We start from the raw sequence: 17,333 nt of genomic DNA, 5'->3' as shown, positions 1-17,333 counted from the left end.
GGCAAATAGGGACTTTGAGAAATTATCACTATTTTTACTTGCTAAGAAAGTTATCTTGAAAGTTGATAATACACATGTAAAAAATTTCTTGAAAAATAGAATTAAATCTAAACCCGATAAGGTAAGATTATTTAGATGGTAAGCTTTATGGCAAAATTATATTTTTGATATTGTTACTATTAATATCATGAAAGATTCTTGCATATTTCTTAACAAGAGACGACAACGCTGACGTCAATGTCACCATGAAAATACAGAGGCATTTGAGAGAACACTTTAAAATGTTTAAAAACGAGTTCAACAAGCTTGCCCTAAATGCAGAAGTCTTTGGTAGGCTACAAAAAATTGCAAAGAACATTGTTTGTGATCGAAATACAGGTTGTTTATATGCTTATATTCAACTATGGTCTATACTGCAAGAGCCTATTGATGCGATACCAGATGCTCCTAAGAAAGCAGCGTGAGACCCATTGGAGTTACCGGTAGGACCAATTACAAGGGGATGGAGCAAGAAGTTCAAGGAAGCTCTTCAAGGGTTCATGGCAAGCTACCAAAAGCATACAAATCAAGTTTGAGGTCAAGATAATATCATTCAATTGTTGAAAAATCAAAAATAAGGCATCCAAGCCGAGACAGGCTCGCCCCAGTGCCCAAGGCCGAGCCAGCGCGCCCAGTGGAGCTTTTCACCAGCCCCAGTGCTCCCTGCATTCCCAGAGGGGATTTATGCTCGTCCTAGCATGTTCCCCTCAGACAGAAATTCAGAGACTCGGGATTTTGACATAAATTAATCATGGAAACAATATTTTGTCATTTTTGGATGATTTTTACCATTTTTTGGTTAATTAATCCTTGTAAAAATGATATTAACATTATTGAAAATTTTAATAAAATTTTGTGTGTTTTATTTCAAATTAAAAAGCTTTTTGCTTTGTTCAAACCACAAAATCAAACTTATCAAAGATCCAATATTTGTCGCGTTTATTGGTTCTTTTCACACGGATTGTCAAAGAAAAATTCTTTGAAGGTTCATTTGAATTTTAATTGTTTCATAGTCGTTATTATTTGTTACTAATTGTTTCGTAGTTTAAGGTTGAATATCACAACAATTACATGTTTCAAAAAGATTGGGATAACCCAAAGGTTCTTTGTTTCTTTGAATCGAGGGTGTGACTTCGATTTCGAACATGTTTGCATTTCGCATTTGAAGAATCATATCATTTGATATCATAGTAATTTGGTCCCTTTTTATTCAAGTAAGTATCTCGTTGTTATTATCAGATCTGGCTATTCTTTTGTTCTGTTTTCATATCTATGTGATTTTATCGTTCTTCATTGTTTCATGAATCTTGCGATTCTCCAAATTCCCTGATTCGTTCTTTTTTTTTTCGAGTTGCACGAATCCTTGTTGTGCAAAGACAAAAAAAACGAGTACAAAAATTCAAAAAATTGTGTTACTATTTAGTATTTAAATTTTGTTCTTGTCTTTTTGTGAGTCATATTCAAGTATATGTCCACACAAAAAAAAAAATCAAACTGAGATAGTTTCAATTATCCACAAGTTGAATTTGAAAGTTTGATAAAAAAAAAAAAAAAAAAAACCAAGCTGAAGTGCACCTTCGAGAGGACTCGCAAATTTGAGTCAAATATTTGAATGTGTGTGTCTATTCCTTGGAAGGATTGGTGATTAGTTTTAGTGAGGAAAAAAACAAAAAATAGAGAGATAGTCGAGTGAATTATCTTTGGAGTGACTGTAATAATTTGGGTAAGGAAAACTTTGTTTTTGTCTACTAATGTTTCTTGCAGGTACAATGTCTGAAAGAAAAATCGAGAAGGAGGTAGGAGATAGCTCGGACCAGGACTTTCTAAGGTTCAGGTGGAGGCATTGTTCTGTCATTTCACTAGGATGTTGAGGACCGAATTGGATTCATTAGACGAGAAGATGAGTATGCTTGAAGTTAGTACTAGTGGGAGTAAGTTTAAGCTTAAGAATTTGGGTAGAGGCGAGACGAGGAAGAGTATGATTTGGGAGGCGATGATGAGATTCAAAATGAAAATTGGTGAAGGAAACGAACGTGATATAGGATTCGGGAGAGGTAGTATAGAGGCCGTAAGGGGTAGTTACAACGTTGGGGATATAGAATATGGGAATATGGGTAGCATTAAGATGAAGATCACGTTGTTTAATGGTAAATAAAACTTGGAGGCATATTTGGAGTGGGAAAATAGGGTAGAATGTGTGTTTGAATGTCACAACTACTCTGAACTTAATAAGGTTAGGTTGGCAGTGGTTGAATTTCTAGATCACGCCCTTATTTGGTGGGATCAACTTGTGATCACTAGGAAGAGATAAAATGAGAGACCTATTGAGACTTGAGATGGGATGAAAAAGGTCATGAGGAAAAGGTTTGTGCCCAATCATCATCATAAGGAGATGTTCAATAGGTTACAAAGCTTGAAAAATGGTACAAAGAGTGTCAAGGACTACTATAAGGAGTTGGAGGTAGCCATGATTAGGACCAACATTGAGGAAAATGGTGAGGCTACAATGGCTAGGTTTCTTTGTGATTTGAAAGGGGAGATTCAAGACCAATTGGAGCTTAGACAATACTTGGATCTAGATGAGATGTTGCAGATGGAGGTAAAGGTGGAGCAACAACTCGAGAGGAGATGAGTTGGCCGCACCAATCAATTGGGGATCTCATCATACTCTTGGCGTCCAAGCTTTGAGAAACATGAAGAAGGCAAAGTGGTGGCCAAGCCTAAGACTGAACTTAATCAAGAGACGTCTAAACAAGTAGTGCAATGTAAATGTGAAAATCCTACTGATCGTTTTAGGGATATGAAATGTTACAGGTGTCAATAAGTTTGCCATATTGCTAGCCAATGTCCAAAAAAGAGGGTAATAACCATGAATGCCTATGGGGAGTATGAATCTCAGAATGATGGGGATGACGAGGGTGATGATGATGAGATGCTTGAGTTGGAGAACCCCGATGTGAGATATGAGGCGGTTGTATGTGAAGCACTAGTGACTTTGCGTATCATGAGTGTCGAAGTCAAATAGGAGGAGACTAACCAAAGAGAGAACTTGTTCCATACTAGAATTGTTTTAAACCAAATGGTTTGCAATCTTATCATAGATGGGAGAATTTGTACTAATGTGGCTAGTACTGAGATGGTGGAGAAATTGCGAATACCACATTGAAGTATCCTCAACCTTATAGAATACAATGGTTGAATGATTTTGTAACGTACCGTAATTTTTACTACTTAAAATTTGCGGAAAAATTAAAAATTTGTAAATTATAAAATAACTCTCAATTTCGATTTAAAATAAACTGTACGTCTCAAAAGTGGTTGCAACAAAAGATCTAAAAGTAAAGTTTGCCAAAAGCCTTTGATTAAAATCTCATAACCAGTAACATAAATCAGAGTATTTTGATCATTTCATGAAACTTAAAACATGGCGGTTCTCGGGTTTAGCCTACCGCTTAGTCCAAGCCAACTCTTTGGTCCCCACCCCTAGTCTCCTGCAAGTCATCCTCACCTACATCGATCAAGTCTAGTGAGTCTAAAGACTCAACACGTATAAACTGGCAGTAACGAGTAATACGTAATAAAAATTTTCTTAAACGTGCTTGCATACTTGTACATACATGAACATACATAAACTTCATCATTTTGCGTAGAGGCATGTTTCAAAGCAAGTGACGCATACATAAATATGCCTGATCAGACTAAACCACAGTATTGGGCTGACAAGGAAGATCCACTGCCACATACATGAGATACCCGTTCATGCTTTAACGGGTGGATTGGTCCCCGTTCATGCTTTAACGCTTTTCAATCCTGATCTAAACCCGTTCATGATTTAACGGGGTGGATTGGTCCTTAGTCATGCTTTACCGCTTCCCAATCCCATACATAATTGGTCACAAGACAGTTAGCATACCACAAAAACTTGAAAGTATTTTCTTTGCACGTCAAACATACTTACTTGGCGTTGAGGGATTCGTTGGATCTCGCTTGGGGCTGCTGCAACATACTAACAAGAGTTCAAGCATTTAATTTCCATACTTAGACATAATGATCTTGCTCATCACCCAAAATGGCAATTTTCTTATGACGTTCTAAATCGCTCGGTTCTTAACCTCCTTTAATCATTGTACTAAGCCATGACATCAACTCCCGAAACAAATCCTAACATGATGTGTGAACATTTCCCAAAATATAGAAGACATGATCCTAAAATAATGTTTTAAAAAGTCATGGACGAGAGCCTAGGCGCTAGGCACTAGCGCCGCGGCGCTATCAATGCTGCAGGCCAAGCGCTGCCATGGCTTGCGCAGAACGGGCGCTGCAGTGCTCCCTGGCGAGCGCTGCGGCGCTAATCCTGCGCACAACAACCCAAAATAATACATTTTGATGCAATTTTAAAATTCACGCTTAAACGAATCGAACCGATGCAACGAGACTCATCTTAGGACGCTATGACAAGGATTCAACTCAAACAATTGTCCCCAAAACAATGACGCCCAACAATCACGCAACATAATCCATAGACATGAATTTTGACATCAAAATACTTTCTACGCCTTCTAATGCATTCAAGTGCCTATCGACCTGAGACGAAGTACAAAACAACAAATCCACATCATATTCACAATACTTTAACGCAGCAGTCATCCGTCGATCCCCAACGAAGCTTTTAAACATAAAACTTCAAGAACGCATCAATAACATATTTTTCAGAAAACGCGGTTTGAGCAGTCCTACGGAAACAGCCATAACTCACTCAATTTTTATCCAAATAGTTCGAGTTTTATATCAAATCAAAGATATCAAAAAGTTATACATTTCATATGTTGAAAGTTTTCCCAAATTCTCGACCGAAAAATTGAAATTTTCAGAATATAGTGAAAAACGAAATTTTAGATCTGAAAATTATTTCAAAACTGATCCAACCAATTTTCTGCTCATACTATGAACATCATACATGAATTTTATGCATAATAAACATCAACATAAATACTATGACAAGATCAACTCAGGAAAAACAGAATATATATGTCTTTTGATAATTAAAAGTACCGAAGCGGAGAAAGATGCGAGGTTGATGCGAGGCGAACGTGGAATGATTTTCATTGAAGAAAACACAACAAAACCTTGCTGGAATTCGAGAGGAATGGGCGGCTGCTATTCTTTTCTAAGAACCCTAATATTTTCTCTCAAATATATGAAATAAAAATGTGAATTGTGAATTGTGTGTGCTGAAACGTATGTGTGTGTGTGTGTGTTTGAATGTGTGTGCGCGTGAGTTTAGGTAAAATTTAGGGGAATAAAAATTACTTAATTAAAATTTAACAACTAATTAAATTTTAGTCCACCACTAACTTTACTAAAAGTCTATTAATTAAAAATAAAAATGCACATGTACTAAATCTTTAAAAGTTTTAAAATCTTAAAATTACTAAATAATTCAATTATATTTTAAAAATGCTAAAAACTTATAAATCATTTAAAAATGCCCCAATCCTAACTTAAAATAATTTACCACGTTTTAAAATTTTCAAAAATCGTCCCCGATCTCTTTTCCTCGATCCCGTATCGGATAACCGCCTGAAACATGAAACTCAAGAAAAAATTTTAACGTGAATCATATAAACCTTAAAATAATGCAAATTAATTAAGTCATGACCACTAAAATCATTTTAAACTTAAATAAAAAATTTAATCATTAAATAAAAGCATGGGATTTACGTGAACTGATTTTTGGGCTCTACAGATTGTACGGAGGTGAGGGTAAATAAGAAATTTTTGGTCGCGTTTTCGACCGAGAAGTATGTGGATGAGGTTCTGTGCGATGTGGTTTCAATGGATGCTTGTCATATTTTGTTAGGGAGACCATGGAAATATGATAGACGAGTGACACGTGATGGTTTCAAGAATATGTATTATTTTGTTTTCAAGAAGGAACCTTTAGTACTACTTCCTTTGTCCCCAAAGATAATATTGGAGGACCAATTAAAGATAAAGGAGATTAGGCCGAAAAAAAATCGCTAACAAAAAAATGAGATGGCCTTAAAAAGAAAAAGATATGGCCGGAAAAAAGAATGATGAAAAAATGAGATGGCTATAGGAAAGAAAAAAAGAGAAAAGAAACAGAGAGAAAATATGCCAAGAAAAATAGATATATGGCCCCAAAATAATGAGTTTAAACAAATATTGCACACACATGAACCACTTGTGTTAATTCATTATAAGGAGACGCTCTTTAACACAAGTGATATAGTCGGATCCCTTCCGAGCATTGTTTTTTCACTTTTGCAGGATGACATGTTCTCGAGGGAGTTATCACGAGGACTACCACCATTGAGGGAGGATTGAACATCAAATGATTTTGTGCCCAAAAGTGCATTTCCAAACTGTCCAGCATATAGGAGCAATCCAGAGGAGACTAAGGAGCTTCAACGGTAGGTAAGTGAACTTTTGGATAGAGGGTTTGTGCATGAGTTCATGTCTTCTTGTGTTGTACCTATGTTATTAGTTCCTAAGAAAGATGGATCATGGCGTATGTGTGTGGATTGTAGAGCAATTACAACATAACCATCAAGTATAGGCATCCCATATATAGTCTAGATGATATGTTAGATGAATTTCATGGTGCAAGTATTTTCAGGAAAATTGATCTTAAAATTGGCTATCATCAAATTAGGATGATGGAAAGTGACAAGTGAAAAAATTCTTCTAAAACCAAGTACGAGTTGTATGAGTGGATAGTCATGCATTTATGCCCAATTCTCTCAGCACCTTTATGAGGTTGATGAACCATGTTTTGCTTGCATACATAGGAAAATTTGTTGTGGTATACTTTGATGATATCCTAGTGTATAGCAAAAGCTTGGATGAGCATGCTGAACACTTGAAACTTGTCCTAGTAACTCTTAGAGCTGAAAAGTTATATGCTATTATCAATAAGTGTGATTTTTGTACAAGAAAACTTGTTTTTCTTGGTTTTGTGGTAAGCTCACATGGTATACAAGTTTCTGATTACAAGGTAAGTGCTATTCGAGATTGGCCAACGCATACTACTATGGTCAAGTTCGAAGTTTTCATGCTCTTACAAGCTTTTATAGGAGGTTTGTAAAGGATTTTAGAACATTGACGGCACCAATGCCGGCTATGACTAAGAAAAACATCCATTACATTGAGGCAAGAAGCAACATAAGTCGTTTAATATTATTAGGAAAAAATTAATTAATGCGCCATTATTTGTTTTGCATAACTTTACTAATACCTTTGAAATTGAATGTGATACTTCAGGTGTAGTTATTGGAGGAATCTTGATGAAAAGAGCACGACCTATGGTGTACTTTAGTGAGAAGCTAAATGGAGCAGCGTTGAACTATTCGACATATGACAATGAGTTGTATGTGTTGGTAAGGATTGTTGAGACGTGCCATCACTACTTGAGCCCTAAAGAATTTGATTTATACGGATCATAAATCTTTAAATCACCTTTAAGGAGCAGCATAAGTTGGATTAGAGACATTTCAAGTGGGTGGCATTCATTAAGACATTCCCATACATGATCAAATACAAACAAAGTAATGGAAACGTAGTAGCCGGCGCACTATCACGAAGGTATGTACTATTCTCTACCTTGGAATGGGTTTTGAGCATGTGAAGGAACTATATGTGATGGATGAGGACCTTAAGGAAATTTTTTAAACATGTATGCATGGTCCACGTGAAAAATTATACTTGCATAATGGTTTCTTATTTAGAGAAGATAGATTGTGCATTCCTAAATCCTCCATTCGCGAATTACTAGTTACAAAGGAAAATGGAGGAGGCTTGATGGGACACTTTGGTGTGGCTAAAACTTTGAGTACTTTGCATTAACATTTCTATTCGTCACACATAAAGCGTGATGATGGGCGAGTGTGTGAGAAATAAATAACTTGTTGAAAAGTTAAATTTAGGACACAACCACGTGGATTGTATACATCACTTCCCGTTCCTGTTGAACCTTGGGTTGGCATTTCTATTGACTTTGTTTTGGGTTTTCCGAGAACTAATTATAAGAAAGGGATGGATTCTATATTTGTTGTTGTCGATAGCTTTTATAATATGACAAATTTTATTGCTTGTCACAAAATCGACGATGAGTCTAACATTGCAGACTTTGTTTTTTAGAGAAATCGTTTTATTGCATGGTATGCTTAATAATATTGTGTCCACATCTTGATGTTAAATTTTGAGTTATTTCTGGAAAACATTATGTCATAAGCTTGGCACAAAATTATTGTTTTCTACTATATAATGTGCATTCTACCACAAATTATTCGTCATTTGAAATTGTTTATGGTTTTAACCCATTAAATCCTTTAGATTTGATATCTTTACCTACGAGTGAAAGGATAAACGCGGATGGTAAGAAAAATGCGGAGTTTGTTCGAAGCTTGCACGAGAAGGTTAAGGCAAATATTGAAAGAAAGATTTTGCAATACACCAAGCAAGCCAATAAGGGGAGAAAAAAGTTGATTTTCGAACTAAGAGATTGGGTGTGGTTGCATTTGAGGAATGAGAGGTTTCCGGAGGAGAGACGTTCAAAAATCCTACCAAGTGGTGATGTTCCATTACAAGTGCTAGAAAAGATCAACGAAATTCATACATATTGGACTTACCAGGTAAGTATAATATAAGTTCAACATTTAATGTTATTGATTTTTGTTATTTTATGTAGGAGATAATCAATATTTGAGGAAAAATCCTACGAAGAGCTACCAAGAGCATACCAATCAAGTTTGGGGCAATTATAATGTCATTCAAGTGTTGAAGGACAAAAAATCCATCCAAGCCGAGACAGGTGCGCCCCAGCGCATATTTTTGCCCACCCCAGCGCCCATGGCCTAGCCAGGCACGCCAGTGGAGCTTTTCACCGGCCCCAGTGCGACCTGCGGCCCCAGTGAGGATTTCTGCCAGCCCTAGCACGTTTCCCTCAGACAGAAATTCAGAAACTCAGGATTTTGACACAAAATAATTATGGAAACAATATTTTGGCTTTTTGATGATTTTTATTATATTTTTGTTTACGTATTCCCTGTAACAATGATCACTGAAATTATTGAAGATTTAAGTAAGATTTTGTGAGTTTTCTATCAAATTTAAAAGCTTTTTGCTTTGTTCAAATAATAAAATCAAACTTGTCAAATATCTAATCTTTGTGGTGTTTTTTCGGATGTTTTCACACCGATTTTCAAATATGAGTTCTTGGAAGATTTGTTTGAATTTAAATTGTTTCATATTCGTGATTATTTGTAACTAAGTTTTTCGTAATTTAGGTGTGAATATCACAACAATTACTTGATTAAAAAATATAGGGACAACCCGACGGATCTTTGTTTTTTGAATTGAGGGTGACTTCGATTTCGAATATGTTTGTGTTTCATGTTTGAAGAATCACATCACTTATCCTCCAGCTATAAGAAACCACCGACTTCTCAAAAGGAGAGTTTTTGAGTAGATGACTTTATACCTAAAGCAGAGATTAAAACACCCCTAGCACAAGTACTAAGTCGGGATCATCCTTAGATAAGTGAGTCCAAGCAAAAATTGAAGTTCTGGATCCACATAATGATCCGTCAAGTCAACCTTTTAGCTCGGGGATTGAAGAGGGATATATCAACCTTAGACCTCAAAGAAATAAGAGAAAATCTAAGGTTGGTACTAATGGGTTCGTTTTTTCTCCATTTTAGTATATCTATAGAACTGGAAGAAATTAAAAAGCAGAATATGAATTAACTCGGCTATAGCTCAGGTTGACATAGTAGGAAAGTTTCCAACAATATGGATGAAACCATGCATATACTAAGAAAGTCAAGACATGGTATGAGTTTGGAGCTTTGGTCTCAGTCTATACCACAACACCAGTTTCCCATAAATATCCGCATTGCCAAAATGGATCAAGGAAGTTGTCCATTAAACATGGGAAAATAATGAATATTTTTTCATATGAGACATTCTGGAGCTATAATTCTTTTGTGCCGCACCAAAACCTACTAGGAAAGGCTTACACGAGGATTTCCATTTTATCAAGCTTAGGAGGTCAGATATTAATATCCAAAAATTCATCAAGGATCTACCAGTAAATGAAACACCCCTTGTTGTTTCACTTACCGAGGATGACATATCTACTACAAGAGCATGAGGGATATGTGTTGTCTCATAGAGATGAACCAAGTCAAGTTTTCGTTTAAGTTTAAAAAAAAAAAAATTAGAAGATCTTTCCTATTAAATACAATGCCATGAAAAAATAACAAATTTTCATATGAATTATTTGGAAAAAAAAACTTCTATGGAATAGTAAGCTTCCGAGAAGTAAAGACTCTCGTCGAAAATTCGACAATACAACGCGTATTGGAAGATGGTCAGAAAAAATCTGCTCAGAATGTCCAAGCCAGAAGAGCTAGAATTTTCGACAAAGTTCTGACCAAAAGTATAATGCAGAAACAAGTCTCAGTAGCGAAGTACCACAAAAGTCACATTTTTCTCGGAGGCCACAAAAATATATAAGATTCCCCAACAAAGTTAAAGAAACATTTGACAGGTCGCCACAAAAAGATAGGTCCACTACTTTATGAAATAATGGACCATTAGCTAGTGGAATATTAGACAACGCAACCACCCACTGCAAAACGTTGTCGGTATAAAATAGCAGGCAATAATTTAAAAAGTTATCTACAAGTCTGAACTCCGAATTTGAAATGCGAGTAGGGCTTCTATAAATAAGAAGGCAGAAAGAATTTATAGGGATCGATCATCTTCTCCAATTTTCTTTCAAATAATCCATTTTAATATTTTCATCTACCATAAGTAGCTAAACAAGTTATCTTTTCTTCTATTAAATGTTACTATTGTAATGATATTTAGCAAGTCACAATAAAATTTATTAGATTTTTCTCATCTCATTTATTATTTTAAAAATCAATCAATTACTATACACCTTAAGATAGGAAACAAAATAAAGTTGTGCTACGTGTTGATGAATGAATCTGTGTAAGGAACCAAAAGTTGCAATTGTATGGTTAGGGTATGAAGTACAAGCTATAATACCCGGTAGACACGACCCAATGGTATTTTGGTAAAAAATGTATACTATTTATTTCTTTATGGAAGGATGATGGGCCTTTAAAACAAATCTAGTAAATATGTTTGAAACTTTGCGTGGTCTTATGTATTTAGGCATATATTTCTAGGCAAACTTTATAGGTGTAACAATGTCACATACTTAGATCGTAACAAAAAGTAAGTAAAATAGAACACAAGGGTAAAATTGAAATTACGACATAATTGAGTCAAAATTAAAAATATGAAAGTTATAATTAATACATTGAAAACTTGAAGGATGAAAATGAGAATAAATTAAAATAATAGAGACAAAATAAAGAATTATCCCACATTTCTATGACTGACCTCAAATATATAGATAGAGTAAATTCTGAAATAATTTTTTTTTGTGTTTGGTGTTAAAATGTATGCAAAAATATTGTTTTAGTTGAAGATGGCCTTAGTTAGGTCTATTATGGTTTTTCTTGGCAAAATTCATACCTTAATATGAAATCATATTCATAAAAATAATAATCAAGATGTTGCATCTTTGAACAATTTAATAAGTTCATACAAAATTTTTCATGAAATACAATTTCTTATTCAGATATACAATTTTTTATCACCGTTTTTGATATTTCAAATTCAAATTTATTTTTAGCATACAAGATCGAGCCATAGGTGAGATTGTTCCCATTTTTTCTTCTCGTTAAATCAGCTAATTAGATTTACAAGCAAAGACCAAAATTTTCGCCCGGACGAGCGTTCGAGTTGATAAAATAGGTAAACACGTAACCAATTGATGACGAATTCGATTATTCTTACCAACACTTTATCGGACGAACTTTTCGAACATAATTTATTTATTATTGTTTTACCTGACTAACATGATTTACAAAATATTGTATTAGTCTAATTGTTTATGTAGTATATAACAAAAAATAATGATAGTGGATTCCATTATTATTATAAAAAGAAAAATATTGTGTGAGACGGTCTTACGGGTCTTATTTGTGAGACGATATCTTATTTGAGTCATTAATGAAAAATTATTAATTTTTATGATAAGAGTATTAATTTTTATTGTGAATATCGGTAGAGTTGACCCGTCACAGATAAAGATTCGTGAGATCGTCTCACAAGAGACATAGTCAAAAAAAAAAAAAAAACTTGTTCAGTGATGTTGAAATGACATTTCTTTATAATTTAGCCTTCCCATATCATATATCAATTTTCTAGCTGGCCTCTATTATTTACTTTCAAAATTATCATTAATTATACAACAAACTTTACTCCACCCGTCAATAAATACTATATATGCCACGTAAAAAAGTTTAGTTGAATGTCATTTTCGTCTTGTGAAAAATTACAGACTTGCCGTGGGTAAAAAAAGAATAGTGCAACTTTTCTTATTTCATTTGGGGGTACGAAAATTGAACTACAAAAATTTGATGACATAAATATAAATTATGAATATATAGATTTGAATTACTATTTTTTATTTTTCCCTACAAATCTAGGTCAATATAATAACTTTTTTTAATATTTTAGATCAATTTTTTTTATAAACTAAATATATTATGTGAATATTTTTCTTTAGCTTTTCGACAATTTTTTTACTAAATTTCACGAGAAAAATTGATGTAGTTTTTTTTTTATCAATTTTTAATGGGGTGAGAAGTTGGAAAATTATTTTTAAAAATGATGTAAACTCATGATTGTGAAGTGTGTAAAATATAAATAATTAAGAGCTATTGTTATAATTGCATACAAGGAAAGCGAACTAATTACTTTAAGTTTTTTTTGCTTAATAAATAACATTTAAGATGGATAGATGCAAATAGTTAGATATACACGTTATTTTAGAAATTTCAATTAATTGCATACCAAAAAAATAAAGACATTGTCCACATAAAGATCGATAAATAAAATATTTTACTCCAATGCATTTTACCTGTCTTGCATTGTTCGCAAACTATTTTATTAACCAAATAATTTATCATGTGTATCTTAAAAAGAGTAGATCTCTTGTGAGACGGTCTCACGAATCTTTATCTGTGAGACATATCAACCCTACCAATATTCACAATAAAAAGTAATATTCTTAGCATAAAAAGTAATAATTTTTCATAGAAGACCCAAATAAGATATCTATCTCACAAAATACGACTCGTGAGACTGTTTCACACAAGTTTTTACCTCTTCAAAAATAGTGGCTGTGGATTCCAATATTTTCGAATATTTAGAGAGAGTTGGGAGCTTCGTTTTCGTATAAACCGCTTTAAGTTTAGGGATTTGGCGGAATGGTCCCTAGTTAAATGAAGCAACCTAGAAATTTAGGGTGTGATAAGTGGTTAGTGATACATCAACATATTTTCAACGCTCTACTAGTGTAATATACTAGTATTTTTCTGCATGCGATACATGTATAGTTGATTTTTTATAAGTATTTTGTTAAAAAATTAGATATTAAATTTCTAAAATTAAATATCAATTAAAAAAATTTATTTTTAATAATTTTTTTAAAAAACAAAGTTAATTTGTCATGCCAAAAAATAGATATTTCGGGGATTGAAAATTCACCATGACATTAATTTCTCTTTATTGGGTCCAAGCATAATTCATATATATAGGATAAGATAAGATATTGTTGGATCAATTAAGTTAGGATGAATTAACAAAGTTACTGAATTAACAAAGTTAGTGATTTAAAAGAATATTGGCAGGCATGTTTCGACCTGAGGTTCACTGGCTCAAGTGCATCTACTTACTAGCTTGAGGAAGCAAGCTAACAAAATGCCTAAAATTGATCATTCATGCGTAAACCGTTCTCGAAGAAAAACTGATATATTAGATCCAGTGGCGGAGCCACATTCAATAGCCCGGATGGCCAATTTTTTTTAAAAAAAAATTATATGTAAATTTAGTATAATTTTATTAATTTTTTTAGCTCGAATAGATCAATTTAAAATATTAAAAGATTTTAGAGTTTAAAATTTTAGTCCGAGTAGAGTCTTATTCCTGACTCCGCCATTGATCAGAGTCCAACAAATGTGTAAGCATAACTGATGGAAGCTTAGTAATAGAAAGAGCTATTGATGGATGGATCACACATCACTCAAACTGTCCGATGAACGTTCTCTGAATATTTTCAGAACATTCACTAAGGATTAGAGCCCAACCTAAAGATCAGATAAGATCGCATGAAACTGTACCAGTCCTTTAGAATGTTAGAGTTCATATGCACTAATCAAAGCGTGTTAGGATCGGTTTGGAGGTTTAAAGTGTTTAGAAGGGTGGTTGAATAAACACTTCGAGATTTTCAAATCTTTTTCGACAAAAGGTGAATCAGTTTAGTGATAAACTGAATTCAAGAATCTTGTTGTCGTTGTCAATCAGTTAACTAGTATTAGTGTAACGATCATGGGCCATTAGACTGAACCAACATCGGCATCAGCCTATACCCATGCACCATGGTCATGGGTCGTTAGGATGGTCCAGCATGAGCCCTAGACAATTCCCATGCACCGCCACTCATAGAATATCTAACCCCTAAAAAATGGTTTCTTTCACCTCTCCCAACACTTGAACCCAGGACCTCCAGGCTTAAGTATATATATTCTTATCAAAGCCTATAAATATATTAGTTAGGAGAACCTTCGAGCTCTACACAATTTTATGAATCATCAAGTTCTTGAGAGCCTAAAGGATCAAGATATTGTTCAGCACACACTTAATGGCTTTTATATGATCATTGAAGATCAATTTGTGCTTATTATTTTACTTTGAATATATGTAATTGACAATAAGAGTCTTACTAATTATTTGTTTAAGTCTGTGAAGTATTCTATGATTTTCATTGGGTGGGAGATAAGTCTTACTTGGATTTTTGCAAATATTTTTTAACAATTAAAGTTTCTAGTTGATCTTTCCTAAATAGAAGAAGAGGTGACTTAGATGTTCAAATCTTCGAACATCAAGAAACAATTTTGTACACTTTATTTGCTATTTTTATATAATTTTTTTAGCCCAACTGTTAATTTCATCAGCAATTTTTAGTGTTCAACATGTTTCAATGAACCTATTTCCGTGTAGTGCATAATTACTAGTTTACTGATACCCAATTGACAAAAATTCCAGCATAGTGTTGCTAACCCCAACGAAGTTGATTTTTAAATTTTTGAGATTGTTTATTCACCCCCGCTAAACCAATATCTCAATACTAACAAGTGGTATCAGAGTGGGCATTCTCATCTTTGAACACTAAACTAATAAATTAGCCTCTTTCAGTAAGATTCTTATGTTCTCTAAGGAATATTTTGATTGCTGGAATATAAAGATGTAGGCTCGTTTATCTGCACAAGACGATGATATGTTGTGTATCATCATAGATGGGCCAATGAAAATTATGAAGAATAATACAGATGTTGCAATTTCAATTGGTGGACCTCAGATGATTGAAAAGCACGAATGGAGTGGACTGGTGAAGGTAAAAAGAAAGCCAACTTAGACAATATGACTAAGGATATTCTGTACAAGACATTAGACAAAAATACCTTCAGCAAAATCAAGTTGTGTTCTATTGCCAAAGATCTATGAGAGAAACTGATTCAGCTCTATGAAGTGAATGATCAAACAAAAGAGAGCAAACTATTTGTTACTATACAAAACTTTGGTAAAAATGAAGTCTAGAGAATCTATGTCTGGCTTTGTGAAAAAGTTTGATGTATCGTGATTGAATTGGTATGACTTGGAAAGAAATATGGCAATCGAGAGATATCCTTGAAATTTATGATGACAGTCCCAAGAGAATGAGATTTTAAGACAATGACTACACGAGAATCCAAAGATATTAACAAACATGAATTGCATGATCTGTGCACATATCTTAAAGTTTAAGAATTCAAATTGGAGTCAGAACAAACAATGAATAGACTGCCAAACTGAATAATGCTATGGCTACTACATCTTTTGTTCAATATGTCTCAAAAAGGAAGTCGTCAGAGCACTTGAGTAATAAGGCAATGTCATTATTCGTGAAGAAATTTGCAATTTCTTGAAGAAGAACCGAGGCAATTTCATAAGTCCTAGCAGAATGCACATTTCAAATGTTGAAAATTGATCATTTCTAATCAACTGTCCAAAAAAATAAAGGGTAGAAAAGGTCAACAACAAAAAACGAAAGATCTCATGACAAGAAGAAAAGATTCAAGGAGGACAAGAAGTCATTCAGAAATAGAAAAGATCAAAAAGTACTAGTGTTCAAAGACAGTAAGGCCAAGTGGAGGGAGTAAGGCCAAGTGGAGGGATTTTGACTCTGGTTCATCTTAGTCAGAGTGTTCCAGCAACATAAGCAATGAAGAAGAGGTGTTGTGCCTCGTGGAGGATGCTGAGTTGGAATACGAAAGTGAAGAGGTATTCGATTTTACTTCCTCCAAGTTTTCATGAGTGATCTTGTCATAGCACTATATGATATGGTCAATTAGTATAAGAGACTTTCTCAATCATTTGAGGAATTCAAGACCAAACAATCACGCTTACCCGACAATAATACTGGTCTATATGGGAACAATCAAGTGAAGTGTTAAGTCTAAAGGAAAATATTGTGAATCTTAAGACTGATAATGAGATAGTACAGGTTGAAAATCAGTAGTTTACTTCTGAAAGTAAGAAATTACCTAAATTGATCAAACTCTGGAACAGGTAGTCAGCTAGCCTAGATAAGATGCAAAAGCTACATAAACCATCAAGAGACATGACTAGTTTTGGATTCAGTTGCAATGAAGGCACTTCTGAGTCAAGTACTCAATCGCAACTGAGCATGTGCAAAAGAAAATAAATTCACTTATTAAGTACTGTAAGATACATGAACATCAGGAGCCAACCTATAAAGTTAAGAAACTTGTTGAAATGATGAACAATGGCAGAAAATTTGGTATAGGATATACACCAGAGAGTTACCATGCTAAGCTTAACTGGTCTAATAATAGTTTCAGTTCAACAAGGCATTACTCTATGAAGGGTAATTTATACTGAAGTTATAACATTAAGCCTACTCAAAAGAAATATAGGATCACTAATGGTGATAGGCATGTTAAACAACATTTCAATTCAGGTACACATTAGACATCACACACATGTTTATGCACAATCCTTTCAGAACAAATAGGTTGTTATGTCGAATAGGCTGATCCAAGTGTGAATTCCTAAGAGAATATCTC

Source organism: Primulina eburnea, chromosome 10, assembly GCF_022965805.1.
Source record: "Primulina eburnea isolate SZY01 chromosome 10, ASM2296580v1, whole genome shotgun sequence".
In the NCBI taxonomy this organism is placed as follows: domain Eukaryota; kingdom Viridiplantae; phylum Streptophyta; class Magnoliopsida; order Lamiales; family Gesneriaceae; genus Primulina; species Primulina eburnea.
Note: the sequence above shows the minus strand (reverse complement) of the source record.